Genomic DNA, 16,418 nt, shown 5'->3' on the forward strand with positions numbered 1-16,418 from the left:
TGGCTTTGACTGTGTGCGTTAGCCTTATGGGAGCTGAAGGTTCTTGGTTTCGATCTGATGCTATGTAGTCTTAATTTTACACACTGTTCTTTTTAGAAAATGCTGTGGATTCCTTCTGTATCCTGGATGTCATCTCTGGTTTAGTCACCCTTCACTGAAATACAGTACACACATTCTACTTGCTTGATGTTTGCTTTTCCTTTCTACGTGATGGTAGTGCCCACCTTGCAGTCTCACTTGCCTAGGTAGATTGTACCCGTTCTGGAGCATAGCACAGTAGCTACTATGGAAAAAAAATTGCATAAGTATTTTTTTATACTTCTATGAAATGCATAAGATCAGAAAAAAACTTTATGCCAGTGGTACTCAAAAAAATTCTGCAGTGCAGCACAATGCTTGCTGTGATGGGTGCTAAATCAGAGCACAAGAAAGCACACGTTGGTGTGGACAGACCTCAGTTCTCCAGTGCACATGTTTAAGAACTATTGCTCTAGGCCTACAAGCATTTACTGCCCAGCAATGCTGGGATTTGTGCGGCTTATTCGCTTTACCATTTTGTCTATGCCTGGAAGTACAGAGGAATAATTCAGCCTTGCACACACTGTGCCAGTCTGTTTTCTCTTCATTTTCCTTAATGGAGCAGACACACGGCCACTGGCTATATTAAGTCCACACTAAGTAGTGAGGCAGCCGAGCAGGGCTGGGATGTGCAGAGCGAAACAGCTGGCGCTGAGGATGCTCCCATTGGGCACGTTGCGGGACATCACCTTCCAGCCCAGTACGTCCATGAGGGATCCAGTTCATGCACTTTGAGGCAAACCTGTGTCATGAAGGAAAGTAAAGCAGATAAGGACGATTGGGAGATTTGTTTCAAAACAGTACACCAAATCCCAACTGAAAAAGGTAATGAGGACTGACTCAGGAATCCCTAGAAATGAGGGACTTCCCATAAGGGTTTCTGCATGTATCTACTATGTATATTTTTAAAACTGCGGAAATAAGAAAGGACACCTGCTGCTCTGTGAATTCCTGTCCTGTAATGGCCCAGAGTGGGACTCTCTGGTCTGTGCAGGACATTTGGTCCTTCTAAATAAGACAGTCCCCTTGTGCCCTAGGGCTAGGAAGTACATGGATTTCTAGCTTTCTTTTCTGCCCTACACCTCCCTCTTTCCTTCTGAGCTTTTCAGCTGATGAAGATTTCCTTCACTTCAGTGTTGTAGACAGCAAGATCCCTTTAGGGGTCGTCAGAGAGAGTTTCTGTTTCCATTAGTCAGGGAGAGGCTCCTTATCAAACCACCCTGTTGGTTTTGTTACCACATTGATACCAAGTTCTTACGGCGTTTAGACTGCAAAGTTATTGCTTTGATATTTTTCAGGTGTTGAGCTGGTGCCTCACATCTTGAGTAAGCCATTCTTATGCCTGGTTATTCATTTACAGTAAATCATCAGAAAGTGGTGGGAAAGGAACAGATCTGCATGGAAACTACATGATCTGAGTCTGAAATTAACCTTTTCTATACAGTCAGACAGCATACTGGTACTACCTCAGCCTCACCACCTCATAAACTATCCGTCAGCTTCAAATGATCCAAAACCCTTTGAATTTCAGTTGTATTTGTGTGTATTTTTGTTTTCAAATGTATAAATGTTCTTCACCTTATACATCAATTAGAATGTGCCAAAATAATTGGTGCTTTTCTAATACTATCATATACGAAGTATGGAAAATATACTAATTTCAGGTAGCTTTGTAGTTCTGTACAAAGCTTACAGCCTGAAAGCACTAGCATGTAACAGCGAAATCAGAATGCCGAACAGAAAACATCTTGTATTAACTTGTAGATTAAATTGGTTGCATAGCAAATGTATTGCTGAGCGCTACATGTGTTTGTGTTTCTGAAGTAGAATGTAACTTCTTAATTCACCGTGCCTCTGAGAAACTGTGGGATGCCTCATTCTACAGGAAAAACAGAGCACTGGGTGGTCTGGAAGCTGTTGTTCTGCCCGGGTTTTACTGAGCACAATTCTGCACCTTTCCAGTAAGATTTCTGCTCTCTGTTGCAGTGGCTCAGGGTGTTGATATTGCATATTTTGTTAGATTAGGTGCTAAAGGCTCATTCCCCCAAACATGAAGGAGTACAGAGGCACCATAGCATTTGGGGGACATTTGGGCTGTCCCAGGGGAGCCTCAGCCCCAGGGGCTGGAGGGCCACCAGCACTGTGGGACAAAGGGAGATGGCCTCTGGAGCACCTTACAGATGAGGGGGTTACTGCCTGAGCTGTGGGCCTTATGACGGGGTGCGGGGAGCAACATCGTGGGATCTTTAGATTTATTGGTTTAGGGGAGGAGGGAAGGGAGGGAAAGGAGAGGGATCAAGGTGGTTTGGGAAGAAACAAGCACAGGAAATAGAAAAAGTGTGACAGGGATCGGTCTCCTGATCACCGCAGTTTGTCCTGTGTTCTCAGTAAGCTTAATTTCTTGCTGTGTGACGGGACTCTCTGTTCTGAGTGCATTTGTGTGTGTATGGGGGTCTCATTGCCAGCAACTGGAGTTGGACCATGCAACGCAGGTGCTCGTGTGCCTGTCGTGCCAGCAAAAGGAGCAAGCAACAGCGCATATATCATATGCAATTGCTAGCAAGTAACAAACCAGACTACCTGTGAGTAGAATAAGAGGCTTGTGAGCCAGGTATCAAGGCAACTGTGAGCCTGGGGCAGATACCACAGAGACCAGAGGGTCTGCAAGTTGGCTGTGGCAGGGACACAGAAGTCCAAGACAAAGACTAGGGAGACCATAAGGTCTGTAAGTCTGTGGGGTTGAATGAGTGGGATCTATTTGCGTGTGTGTGTGTGCCTGCATGAGGCAAATAGAGATGAGAAGATCCAGGGCCAGTTACTGGAGAGGCTGAGTGCTTAGGACTAGTTGGTGGAGGGATGTCTAGTGTACGTGCAAGGTCCTTTGTGGACCAGCAGCTGGAGTGGGGCTGCAGGTCCTGAGGTGCCTGCAGCTGGAGGGAGCAAGGATTGAGGGCAAGCCGTTGGGTAGGCTGTCTGAGGCCAGTTACTTAGGGCATCCACGTTATGCGTGTGTAGATATATATGTTTATATATGTGGGTGTGTGTATGAATACTTTCAACTAACAGGATTTTATCCTCCTCAGCCAGAGAAGAAAACAAGAGGAGGCTGTTGGTGTTTGTTTGTGTGAGTGCTTTAGTGTTTCCGTCTGCAGTGAGCCACGTAGCTGGCCCTGTGTCTATGTGTACCTTTGTTGTATATCTGTGTTGTGCGGGTACCTATTAGGAATAGATGCTCAGCCTCACTACTCGCTGGACGAGGGAACATGGAGGCGCAGCAACCTCGCCTCTATCTGGCTACTGCATTTGGCAACTCCTAACGTGTTTGTTGCAAATTCTATGAATGCTAAAAAGCAATAAGGTATTTGGTATATATTTTTCTGGTATGACTGCTGAGAAATAACAGTAAGTCTTCACGAGCAAAATATTGCATAAACTGCTTCAGACCTCCTGCAGCAATAATTTGCTCCTCTGTTTGGTGATCACTGAAAGATTAAGCCAGAGAGCAATATTCTATTCTGTACAGACAGGAGCAGACTGGATTTTTCTGTGTGTCATAACATCCATTCTGTAACTCGCTGGAAAAAAAAAAATCTGATGAGAAAGAAAAGTTAGTTGGCTGAAAAAATTTTACAGAACAAACGTACGCTCCATTTCTAAGCCAGTTCTTGTGCAGATGATATACTGCCCTCAATTGGTACATTTAACTTCTGCTGACAGAAGTCCTGCTGCAGCTTGCTTATAAAACATAGTAACAGAAGGCTTAAAACAGCCTTCCATGTTAACCCTAGTGAGTGTGTGATGAAACCCCGCCAAATCAGTGTGGTGCTGTTTAATCTGCATTCTCTATTCCTTTGTACCTTGGTTCAAACGGAGCTTATTTGAGGGAAACACTTCCAAACATCTTACAGAAATCTAGACAACAGCTCTTGAAATACGGCCATGAATGTTCTTCTCGGGACTTCATTCCATTCATCGGATTATTTCGGGATCTTATTGTTTGAGTAAAACCAAAAAAGATTGTGATATTTACAAACCACCAAGTGGTTTAGTCACAAAAAAAAAAAAAATAAACACAACATTGCCCTCGGAAGATAAACATCTCACAGAGCTCACTTCAGGGCTCGTTACCTTGACATCTTCTAGACAAGCAGTTGAAAACTATGAGATGAGCCACTGTTTATGCCAGATCTGAAACTCCTTCTCCTACCTGCTGTCAGTCTGTTCAAGCATAAGTAAAGTTGCCATCAGGTGTCTTCTGCAGGTGGGTGGAGGGTCGGTAAATTGGCTGTTCTTGCACTGAAATACATTTGGTTATGATCTGTTTTGAGTCTTACTAATTTTCTGGGCATGGGCCATGTGTAGTTGTAGGTTAGGTAATAATTTGCTGACAGACTGGCTGTCAGAATAATCCATAATTATGTTTTTCTTGGCCTGACTCTGAAGTCTCAGCAGCTACTGTCAAGACCAGCCTTAGGTAGACAAATCACTGCTGTTGCGCCATTGAAACCAGTTCAAGTAATACCAGTGTCACACCCACATCCTCCAAATGATGAAACACTTGGATGGCTGAGTAGCGAATTCTCATTCAGGAGCGTTTTGAGGCTGCTTTTCAGGAGGGTCAATGGCTACACAGATCCATGCTCTTCCTCAGGCCTAAATTCAACATGTCCACCTTGAAATGTTCATTTAGCAACATTTCAATGGACACAGCTGGGTTTCTCTTCTACATTTCCAGTGTATTTTCTCATCTGATGCTTCTCAGAAAAATCTCTTTCGCTCATCCAAATCAAGTCTAGAGCTAAAGGGAATCCCCACCTGTCATAACCTCAAATCCCAGCGTAGGCTCCACACTCCCACTGTCTCAGTGTGGGAAAAGTTACCCCACAGATATAGCTGACCATTGCTCCAGGTATCCCAATCATTCCCAACACAATAGCTTATGGCGGACAAACCCAAGAGCTCTTCTCGTGTTGGAAATGACTTGGTTTGCCTGCGGCCACGCAGGAAAGTGGGGTTCGGGGGGAACAGATCATAATTTAGTTTGATGTGGACCACTTCAAGAGGGGTAAGGACAACTGCAGTTCCCTTGGGCCATCAGCCTTGGAGGGAGATAAACAAGTTTCCCCTCTTTGTAGATTCTGTAATGTAGAGGACACTGCATAAAGCAAATGTACATTAATGGAGAACACAGCTTTAAAATACTGTCTTAAAAAAGACAGATTATGCATCCACTGTACACTCTTAATACTTTTATTTAGTACAAAATTGGCAGGCTTATACCACTACTGTGCCTTCTTCTGTTACTGAGAAAACACCGATAGTAATTGTGATCAGCAAATGGTGGTTATTTCAGTGCAGCAACCTCATCCTTAGCCTCTGAAGAAATTGTTGTAAAAGAAGTCTACAGCTTTTTCTTTTTCTTTTTTTTTTTTTTAACTTTTGTTTTCTTTGCTCAATACTAGCCTTTCAGGTAAAATCTTGTTCTGATCTGATGGCAGTAATCAGTAATGATGAATAAGCTGGTGTGTACATAATCTTTACATTTTGCAACATAGGTCTGTCCTTTCAGCGTGTCTTCTCACCTGCCATTTCTCAGAAATGTCCCTTTCACTCGTCTAAATCCAGTCTGGAGTCATTATATGATAGACAGATTACAGTGTTCGTGTGCTCCCATACTGAACCGAGCTACAAATGAAAAATAAATCTTGCCTGATCTTGAGATTTGGTAGAAATGTAACTATTTCCAACTGTCGTAAGCAACAACTTTTACTTGTTTTAAGTGTGTCTTCTCTGTCCTATTTATAACTTTGTTTGTCTCCAAAACGTAAAGAAGGAAGTGACAGTAAGTGTGGAATTTGTAAGCATACAATGTCTACCCTTGAAACCCTATGGTCTAGGATAATAAACAGCGTATACCAGAAAAGAGAGTCAATGAGAATAAAAAATGATAGGTGTCTCTTCATTCATGATCACAATAGAAACCAAAGGCAAATGTTCAATCTTATAGTCTGCCTTCTGCTGATCTTTGTCACCCCCGTGATTGTGGGAGAAATCGGGTTCTGGAACCAAGGAGCAGTTCCTTAATAGGGCGACACTTACCAAGTCTGGCAGTAGGGGATAGGATCAGTGTCTTACCAATTCTCAGATGCAGCTTTGTCCCCCAGGACCAGCCATGAGGAGACCTCTTGCCCACCCCCCCCCCATCCTCTGGCTGGGCTGGAACAGCATCATATGCAATAGTTATCACAATTAATGAAGTATGCTGTGATCGAGACTCATACTAAAGCTGCTTTATGCCACTTCAGCATTATAACAGGTATAAAAGCATGACTAATTTATACCTGCTATCTGCGGATAGAAGTCTGTAAGTTGGCCTGTGTCTGTGAGAAGCCTACTGTTGATAAAAAGTTAGTAATAATTATTATAAATATTATACTCAAATTCAAGAAAATGGACATATTTAACTCCAGACAGTGCTGTGCAAAATAATAGCTGGTGTCAATTCACGTGGTGTTAGGATAGTTTCAGCATGACACAAGCACCCTATCAACGTGAGTGGTGTCAGCCAAGGAAAGTGGGGAAACGCACACAATGGAAGAAGCGCCGAGCTCCTCGTTCCCAGCATGGACCCTCCAAAACTGTGTCGGGGTATGCTTGTGATCAGTGCTAGAAAGTTTGCCCAGGTGCCACTAGAGATCCAACTGTTTTGTGATAAAGCATATTTCCCTTGCTTGAGCTGTCCCTTCAGGCTGTGATTTATTACTATTATTCTAACATCTACGGGCCTGGTTGTGCTCAGTGTAGTACAAGCATCGGAAGTGACAGCTCTCACCCTTCAAATCTGTTGTCAGAGACGAGATATAGCAAATAGGCAGGAAAAACAAAAGGCAGGGGTTGAAAAGGGATGGGGCAGTAAAAATTGGGTGTTTGAATATGCGCTACTTGGCCATTTATTTCCTAAACTTTAATAGCTTTAATAACATTGCATTATATGTTGATAGGTATGAAAGCTTTGAGAAAAGGAAATTCACATGATTATTAATCATATGTGTGCATTTCTGGCAATATTGAAGAACTGTAAGGATTTTCTAGTGATTGATCAGTATTGCCTGAGTTTTTTGCGCTTGTGGTATCTCTGATAGCCGTGTGCAAAGAGACTTTTATATCACATTAGTATATTTCAACTCAGCTATATTTTTTGAGACTGCTGTTAATCTCATCCTAAAAAAAAGTGAGCGGTATTGCTCACTTCTAAAATTAGTTTTAAGCTTTCTGACTAGCTGGATTGTGAATGTTCCTTATCTAATTACCTGATGCCCTCTTCCAGTGTGTCATTGTGTTACTTTTTTTCCTCTTTTTAATATTATGGAAATGTAAAATAACTTGACCTTGAATAGATACCTTGTGGGAATTCCTTTAATATATGCAGTGAATTACATGAACCCCTGTCGATAGCTAAAAGAATTTTACCTCTTCTATTTCATATAACAGAGCTTTGCACTTCAGAAGCAGTGAAGTTTCTGGTCTGAAAGACCATTTGGATTTGTTCATTCACTGCATTTTTATTAATTTGTGATATGTCAAATGAATAAGCGATCTCTCTCACTTCTGCTGATTAAAAAGTTCTATTAAGAACCAAGATGATAAATATATATGATATGAAATGAAATGGGTTATAAATCCAAAATGGAGACATAATATAATAAAACATCTTTTCCTCAATATCCTACTCCATTTTTCTTCTGTGTAGACAGCTATTGTCAGCTTAATTATTTTAAGGTAAGATCAACCTTAATTAATCAAAGTAAAGTTAAGACTGGCTTTGCAATATTTAAAAAAAATAAGAGCCAAAATAATCATATGCATGGTTAATACAATACATGTAAATTAAGATATAAGAACACAAGAGGATATACTAATAAACTGAGTCACAGTAACGAGCAATATAGTTGGAATTAATAGTTCGTTGACACAAATAGGGACAACTTTATGTCTTCATCTCAGAAATAAGCATCATTGTGTCAGCTGTCAGATGCACCAAGCAGAAAGCCTACTGTAATGACTGTGCGCGAGGCAGACAGAGGAGAGGGATGCACCCTAAACCTGAAGAGAAATGAGCAGGTGTCAAGCTTATTACCAGTTTTTTGAGTTATCTAATTCCTTATAAAATGCCTCTAAAATCATCAGCTAAACCCAGCCATCGTGTTTAATCAGTTTGAGCAGGCAGTATCAGGGCATTAGAAGAAATCCTAAGTTTGCTTTTAAATAGCTCAGATTTTAATTGTGGTGGGTTTGGTTTGGTTTTCTTTTTTTTTTTTTTTGTTTAATGGATTCAAATTACGTTTATCCATGGTCTGTTTTCTGTAAGTGAGGGCTTTTAGGATATCACTATTAAGCTACAAGGTGAGTTTCATTCCTCTTCGTACAAGCGTATCGGCTACTGCTTCAGCTTTTGCAAGTCCTCCACTGGGGTCTGTGTTGTTGTACCCTATGTATTTGAAGCTCCTGCTTATCCCTGCAGGAAACGTGTCCTAAGGAGAAGCAGGATCCACAGACCATGCCCATGCTAGTGAGCCCTGGAGGAGAAAGGCAGTGCTGGCAGCACCTTCGTCTGAAAGCCAAAGGAAGTCCTTCACCTGCTTGTCTTGAGCGCCAAGGCAAGGGAAAAGCAGCGGGGATGCTAGGGACTGGCAGGCCCCTAACACGGACTCTGCTCACACCTTGTTAGCTCCAGTGTGCGACACCATTTGGGACATCAGGTAGGAATGGCAATGTTGTCTTTATGTCTACCTCTTCACTCAAGGGTAGTGTGATTATGTAATGACCTTGAAAATTACATTCCAGATGTAGAAAACAAATCAGTTTAAAATCCAGGATTGGTGGGAAATATCTCTCATTTCCCCTTTCTCGTTGTGTGTCTGTATAATTGGGGGAAAAGGGTAGGAAAAAAGAGGAGAGGAAATTCAGAACCGAATGTGGTGGGCATCGTCAGGTTGCTCATGCAGTTCATATGTCGGTGGTGCAGCTCCACTTTACTCTCGCTGCAAATCTGGCTGATTGGCTTTTCTTCAGACTGAAGCTTGATTTTATAATTTTTTTATTTTTTTTTTTTCCCCCCACACCGCTTTAGTACAGTGGTTTTGTGGCAATTATGTAAATTATATGTCACACTACTGCTTATTTTCCACCTCATTTGATTTGACCTTTAAAACTAATAAGAGAATTATCATTTTTACGGGTAATTTGTGTTTCATAGTATGAGACAGCAGGACAGGGATTGATGGGGGGAACATCAGAACACAGAAGTCATGTTGCAGGATAGTACTAGAGGCCCATAAGTAGGTAACCGGCATGCAACAGTGGCTGATGTGAGCTCCTGAAGAGCGAATTAGAAGATAAATTGTGGAATAAAATTCCCAGAGGGGGAATTTTCTTTCTAATAACCGTCAGCGAGGTCTGGGCTAGCCATTGTTCTTTTGGTTCGTAATTGTTTCTAATACATGCGTCAATGTCTCGTTATAATTTATACATAGATATGGATATATATTTCTCAGGTAATATAATAAAGGATATTACTCACTCCATACAAACATTGATGGATTATACCTCATGTTACATATACATGTCTAATCCCACTTAATCTCACCAACTCTCTAGCCACATTATCTTGAATTAATTTTTCGGTTATTTTTGACCAATTTTAAAGCTGCTGTAAAGAACTTTCCATGCATCCACCGGTTAAACTACTACAGAAGTCAAAATGTTAAAAGCAAATAGAATTATCTATGTATTTTCTTGCCCAAGTTGCACAGATCAAGCATTGTTAACAGGTTCATCAACAGCACTTGTAATACTCCTCTTTCAGCCGCCTCCTCCCTCAAAAAGACCTATGGAAAGTTCAAAGTGTCAAGAAAATTGTTGCAGAATTGTGATAAGACATGACATTAGAGCAGCGAAGACTTCCATAACACTAGCTAAATGCCTTATTAATCTTACATGTGTCAGATGAGATTTTCACTGTGTTTAGGATGACGCCTGGCAGGGAGCGTAGGATGTCCTGTGTGGGCTCTAGTTCAGGGAGGGGGAGGACAGAGTCTTGTTCCTCTGACTGAAACTTAATATTTCATATGCATTTAGTAGTAGTGGGAACTACCCACATGCAGAGAGCCCTAGCAAGTGATGAGAAAGACTCCTAAATCGAATAACACACACCAGTATTTTGGCCACACTTATCACTTCCCAGCTTCCCTCATGGCCAATATTTACATGGCATTTTCTTCTCCTTATTGTTGGATTACTCATCAATAATATTGTTTGGGCTTTGTTCCCTTTTTCTCTTTCCCTGTTCTTCAGCTCCTCTCTAGACTTCTTTCCAACATCCATCTGCTGTGCGTGTACAATCCACGTTTCTGGTAGGTAGTTCTCTGTCCCACCACAGCGGAGCCACATGGCAGTTCAAGTACTGGAACAGGAGGTTCTGATCTAGGCTTCTCATGGAATGGAAATGTATTTTACAGGTCAGCGTTAGGCCGGCAGAGCTAAAGCATCCTGCTCAGAGAGAAGCAGGAGACATGTTTTCCTTTGTTCAGGCCTTTTTGGTGATGTTGCTGATGGCATAGTTTGTTCTCTCTTGACCTGCTTGTACAGCTCTTCGCCCTTGCGCTTTCTTGTACACATTTTGTGTTCACAGTTAAAATACGTGAAGATTATACTTCCCTCAGTGTGCTGATTTGACCTTTATGGAGTCCATTGAATGAGCACACTGAAACCCCAGGATTTGAGTCAAGCTACTGTCCTGTACAAAAGACTAGCATTGAGGTAAATCGTCATCGTAAGATCTGAAACCAAAAGAAAGTAAAAATCCCGAGGCCTTTTTTGCATAGCCTGATTAATTTTGCAGTTACGTAAGACCTGTGAGTGTCCTGTAAACACTCTTCTCACCTTGAAAAGAAGTTTGCACCTGTTTCTCCTCATTTTGCAATGCATTTGGGGTTTTTTCCCACCTTCTGCTTCTGTCGTCAACTGAGCACATTTTTTTCCTTTTCCTTGACACAGCATATCTTCAGGCTTTTCTTCACATAGAAAAAAAATCTACAGAAATGTAACAAAAAATATGAAAACCATCTGACTTGAAGATAGAGGCACCCAAAAATTTCATGCCAAGTTCCAGCTTTTTCAAGACAAATTACGAAAATGCTAAAAGCTTAGTATCTATAGCAGCACAAACAACACCACTACAATATGCCGCAACAGATTGTTCATATGTCACTATTTTTCCAAAGTTTCTTGGCAAACATTTCCATCGGTAAACAAGTCAAGCGAGAGAATTGTAAAATGGCCAGCAAAAAAATCTCAGTCTTCTCTGGCTATTGAAATCAAATTCTGGTACTTATCACTATTACTCTGTTCTTCAGCCCCTCTTCTTTCACCTGTGCTGACAGACTACAGTTGTCTCTGTTCCTGCCTTCACAACAAGGCTTTTGCCTGTTGTGCCACCGTCCTCTTTATATTGCAAGTTTATCAAAGCAGTGTCACGTCTTAAACGTTGGGTCAGATTCTCACCTGGGGGGAAAACTTTTTATAGATCTATTAACTTCTTCAGAAAGATGGCAAATTACATGAGCTGGTGAGCTGGCACTGCATGTTTCTTGCAGCATGCTGCCCATCAGTGGAACCGAAAAAACCATTAATAATGCCAGTCCACCAACGTTTAGAGACAGATTGATAGTTCGGGGTTTTTTTCTATTGTCTGTTCTGCTTTGCTGTTCAGTATGTAGGTATCCATCAGAATTTATTGTTAAATGAAGTGTCTGGGGAACAGGCCAATTCATGCTATATGTTAATGATGGGTAAGTGCTAAAAGTTGAGGAGTTCTTAGTTGATTATTACTGGAATAATCACTTGAAGCTGCAAAATACATATTCCTACTGTACTAGTACGTACAGCATCTGTAAAATTGGAATTGGAAAGTCTCTGTCTGTATGGAAAAAAGACCAACATTTGAAACGATCCTTCTGGGTGAGAAACTGAGGGGGTTTTGCCTGACATTTGTAATTACCTGTAATTTGAATGTTCCTTAAAGTTAGGCAAGATTAAGGTAGATTGAACTGTAACATTTGTCTCTTCATATATTGAAATAACTGGGAAAAGTCTTACCTTTACTGAAGCCAGTGGAAGCTTTGCCATGAGCTTCAGCATGGAATCAATTTAACTCAGAACTCTTAATGCTGTCACTTTGCACAAGAAAGGATGTTCTGGCTGTGCTTTGACTTTGGTGTTGGCTGCAGTTCCAAGTTGCAGGTTTGGTTGAAAAAAATATGAGGAAAAGAAATATTTAATCAAACACACAATCTGATGAAAACAGTACAGAGCTAACTGTAAATGTATCTTTTACTAATGAAAAGAAAAGGAGATCTAACTGGCCACAGACCTAAAATGTTGTGAATATATCCATAGTATGTATCTTTAAAAATAAAAAAAAAAATTAAAAAAAAAATCAAGATTCTGGGGGTCATACAAAAGAAAGGAAGAAGGAATGGTTTTATTTGGGCAATTCAGAAGGCAAGGAAAGTCCTAGATATTTAGTAACATTCAATCAAAATGCATAAGCAAGACTTAGGACAGGGACTGGTGCACGATATCCCCTTGCCTCCTCTTTCTGGCCTCGTCAGTGCTGAGTTCTTTCATAGGAGAGGTACAGCTTCTTGGGAAGGGGCCATGAGTGCCTGCAGAGCTGAATGCCAGGGGAGAAAGGCTTCTGGGCTTGAAAGGGTTGCATCCCTCTCCCTCCCTATTCCAAGGAGGTCGTTGAGTTAGTGTGCCGTTCCTCAGGCGAGTGCTGTAGTCTTGTATATATATACTGCAGAGTTAAAGAAATGGGCAGTGTTGCCGAGAAACAGATCTAATTGTAAAGCCCAGATGTAGCTTTTAAAGGGCATGAGAAACTGGACATTCTCATGAGCCATAATGTATATCAAGTCGTGTTAAAATGCATTTTATTCCCTTTTCTTAAAAAAAAAAATAAAATGTTCCTTACTCCAGAGTTCACTTCAGCTCTGCCCCCTCCTTTGGCTGCATTGCAGCTGGATTCAAAAAGGGAGGGGCCTCGCAGCATTTATTATGTTGTTCCTATATGGCCAGTCACAGTGTTATATCGTACCAGTAGCATAAAAAAAAAATATCATTAAGTCAAAGTCACTTTTCCTAGGCTGTCCCCTTGTTCCACATTTTAGCAATTTAACATATTCATCACTTGCTTTCGTGCCACTCATCCTTGACTTACCAAGCATGATGGACTGCACAGCCAGGCCTTTTTCTCAGAGCTTTCGGAAAGCCACAGCCGTATATCACCTTCCCTGTTTATTTCTCTAAGTGCCCTTTCACAGTGCTTGTTTGTCTCCATGCAACATAGCAATAGCTGTGGTAGATAAGCTTAACTATAGCTTACTTAACTGGTATCATGAGTTGAGACTCCTGCCGTCGCTAGCCTGAGTTAATTATGACAATATTAGCAACAGGACTTCAAGATTAACTTTTGTTCGAGGAGCCTACACGATTCACACACAATTCGCATAATGAAATAGTGTTAAACAGCATGGTTGGCCACCTTTCCAGCCTTTATTCCTGTATAGCAAAGCAGTGAGTTCCCAACAGGCGTAAAAAGGCGAGCGTACAATACAAAGCCATTTGTGACCTTCCTGTTGATTTATTCTCAACAGCCAACAGGTGCCTCATACAGAATTCAAACTAACAAATGCAGAAAGACAAAACCAACAACCTTACAATGAAATATGTCAGGGACAACTTCTAATCCTCTCTGTTTTCATAGCACTGCTTGTGTTGAAAAGATGAGAGGAAAAAAAAGAAAGGAATAAAGGTGGTGGTGAAACAAAGAGGAAAATCCTGAAAAAGTTAGTGCCCCAGAGGGCTGCATAATTAACAATTCCTTTTACACGTGCTGTGCTTTTCCTTCTCAGTACTGGAGGACAATAGAATCATAACTTCTTCAAAATTCCTTTGAATCGTCTCGTTAATGACACATGGTGTTGGTTTGTCCCTGCTTGAAAGTCCGATAATATTTTCATACCCACTGTTGAATGTGTGTTTAGCTTTGTCCTCCTCATTTGTGCGATACACTCATACTTATCAGATCATCCGCTTTTGTACATGGATGTTCAACAATTCGGTTAAAGGTTAACAATAAAAGGGGGGCCAAAGGGAGCAGGAGGATAAGGTGATTTATTTTCAGTACAAGCTAACTAAACAATGCGAAGGAAAAGTGTATTATATCATCTGTAGAAAGCAGCGTACTCCATCCAATTCTAGCCACAGAGGATATTTAGATAGCACAGGCCCTAAAGAAGACTTACTGAAGTACAGTCCTGCCTTCGTTGTATAGAGTAGAGGCATTTTCTTCTAAAATAACTGATTAACAGAAGCAGCTCCCTTAAGAACAGCTACACGGAGTATTCCTGTCAAGCCTCTACCTTGTATAAATGTCTTTAATTAATAGATGCCTTCATCAAATATAAGAAAAAATTAAGCATTAGTGCTCACCAGAGACACTGCTATTAGAGTGATTATCTTAGATTTAATTTCATTTGCAGATGCAATTAATTTATTTTTAATAGATCTCTCATTTAGTTTTATCTATTTCTTGTTCAGTTTTTGCAGATATTAGCAGGCTGCACTTCCTTCAAAGCCCACCAGCTTTCCCCTCCCACCTCCTTCAGCCTCTCTGCTCTCCGCAGAGTGTGTTTGCATGTAAATTAGCTGGACCACTGCAGGCTAAGATACCGATTAATCTTCAAACGTGCCACAAGATAGAAGTTAACGCTCTAGCTGAGGGACTTAAAGCAGGAAAGAGCGTTACCACTGCAAGTCATCTGTTCTGCTTGGCAAGGCAGTAGTTGTCTCACACAGGAGCAGGCTGCTCTTGAAGCAGCTTCTCTTCGAGTGAGTGGCAGTGGGTATTGTTGCACAGTGTATAAAACTCCTTTTGTCAGCTTACATTAACCACAGAATTGACTTGTAAGGCATTTGTACTCGGAGAGAGAGATGAAGGATATCCTGTCTTTTAACAAAGGATATGTCAGTGCTACAGCATAGAGGGGAGATACCAGCGTTGTTTTCTTGGAAAACTGCATCAGAGTGTTTAAAGTTTTCTGCTGTCACAGCTCAGCTGCTTCTGCTTTGCAGGTGTTTAAATCAGGGGTTTCTGTGCAACTTTACAGAATGAGATGGCTCCCAGAGCAACATGTCTGATAGCAGCCCTGTTAGCATGAGCTCCAACAGCCCTTTACTTGGTATCAGTCTCATTAGTTTTAGGCTTGTGCCCATGGGCTCCAATGCATACAAGAGCACTTCATGATTACACTATGTTCCTACAAGTATGGTGCTCAGGAAGGTAGGAGATTGAGATAAATCTTCTAATCTTCTTTATCCCGTTTAGATCAAGACAAGGGATGGAAGGCTTCTTTGCTCTGGTTTTTATCTGGCAACTCTGATACAGAGGGATGGCATGGCTTTTTTTTCCAGTCACACAGGAACTTTAAGGTAGAGCTGGGAGGTGAATCTAGATCTTCTGTGTCCCTGTCCAGGTCTGAGCTGTAAACTATCCTGTGTTGTTTTATTATGTATGACTGGTGTTTGCTAAAGAGCAGTGCTGTAGTCCAGTTAGCTCTGCTCCACTGTAGTCAATATGTACTTTATCACTGACTTTGGAAGAAGTAGACTACACAGTCAACCATTAGAAATGAAGAAACTGCTAATTTTATATTAATCTAGAGAATAAGCTTCTCCAGCAGTCTGTGTCAGCTTCTAGCTGGGATATCTCTATATTTAATTTTAATCAGATCTCTTCTAAAAGGGATTAAAGGATGCCAGGTGTGATGAGGAGCATTGGCATTTCTTCCTCCTGGAAACACTTTTTTACCTCAGCAAATTCATTTAATATGTGCTTCTATGGGGATAATTTTGACTCTTACCAGGATTCAAGGGCCTGTGTTTCCCTGTCAGCCCCTTGACTCAGTCAGGAAAGTGAGAACCTTCAGTCAGAAACTTTTCCAGTAAGTGGCTGGATGGACAAAGATATTCATAATGGTTTTTTTACAGACAGTTGCTGTTCTTTATTTCTATGAGGTTGTCTTTTGTCCATATCCTGGTCTCAGCAACAAAATCCAAGGTCAAGTGGGGAAGATCAAATCATTTTAATAACACAGTGTTACCATCCCTCATTGTCCTTTTATTGTCTAGCTTAATAACAATGGCATTAATGAACCTAAAACTATCCTAGTCTCTCATCTGAAACTAGTCTGAAGATTGTTTTATCAAGTTTAGCT

General features: G+C 41.1%; 1 protein-coding gene across 5 annotated transcripts in view; it reads left to right on the top strand.

Annotated features, from left to right (window-relative positions):
• SPTLC3 (serine palmitoyltransferase long chain base subunit 3) overlaps positions 1 to 16,418 on the top strand; it is a 333,553-nt gene that overhangs the window by 181,316 nt on the left and 135,819 nt on the right. For all 5 annotated transcript variants that reach the window (XR_010070121.1, XR_010070120.1, XR_010070122.1 and 2 more), the window contains one exon: positions 8,600 to 8,837. The gene's annotated coding sequence lies outside the window, so the exon portion shown is untranslated. The remainder of the gene's footprint in view (positions 1 to 8,599; positions 8,838 to 16,418) is intronic.

Source organism: Chroicocephalus ridibundus, chromosome 3 (assembly GCF_963924245.1).
Source record: "Chroicocephalus ridibundus chromosome 3, bChrRid1.1, whole genome shotgun sequence".
Lineage (NCBI taxonomy): Eukaryota > Metazoa > Chordata > Aves > Charadriiformes > Laridae > Chroicocephalus > Chroicocephalus ridibundus.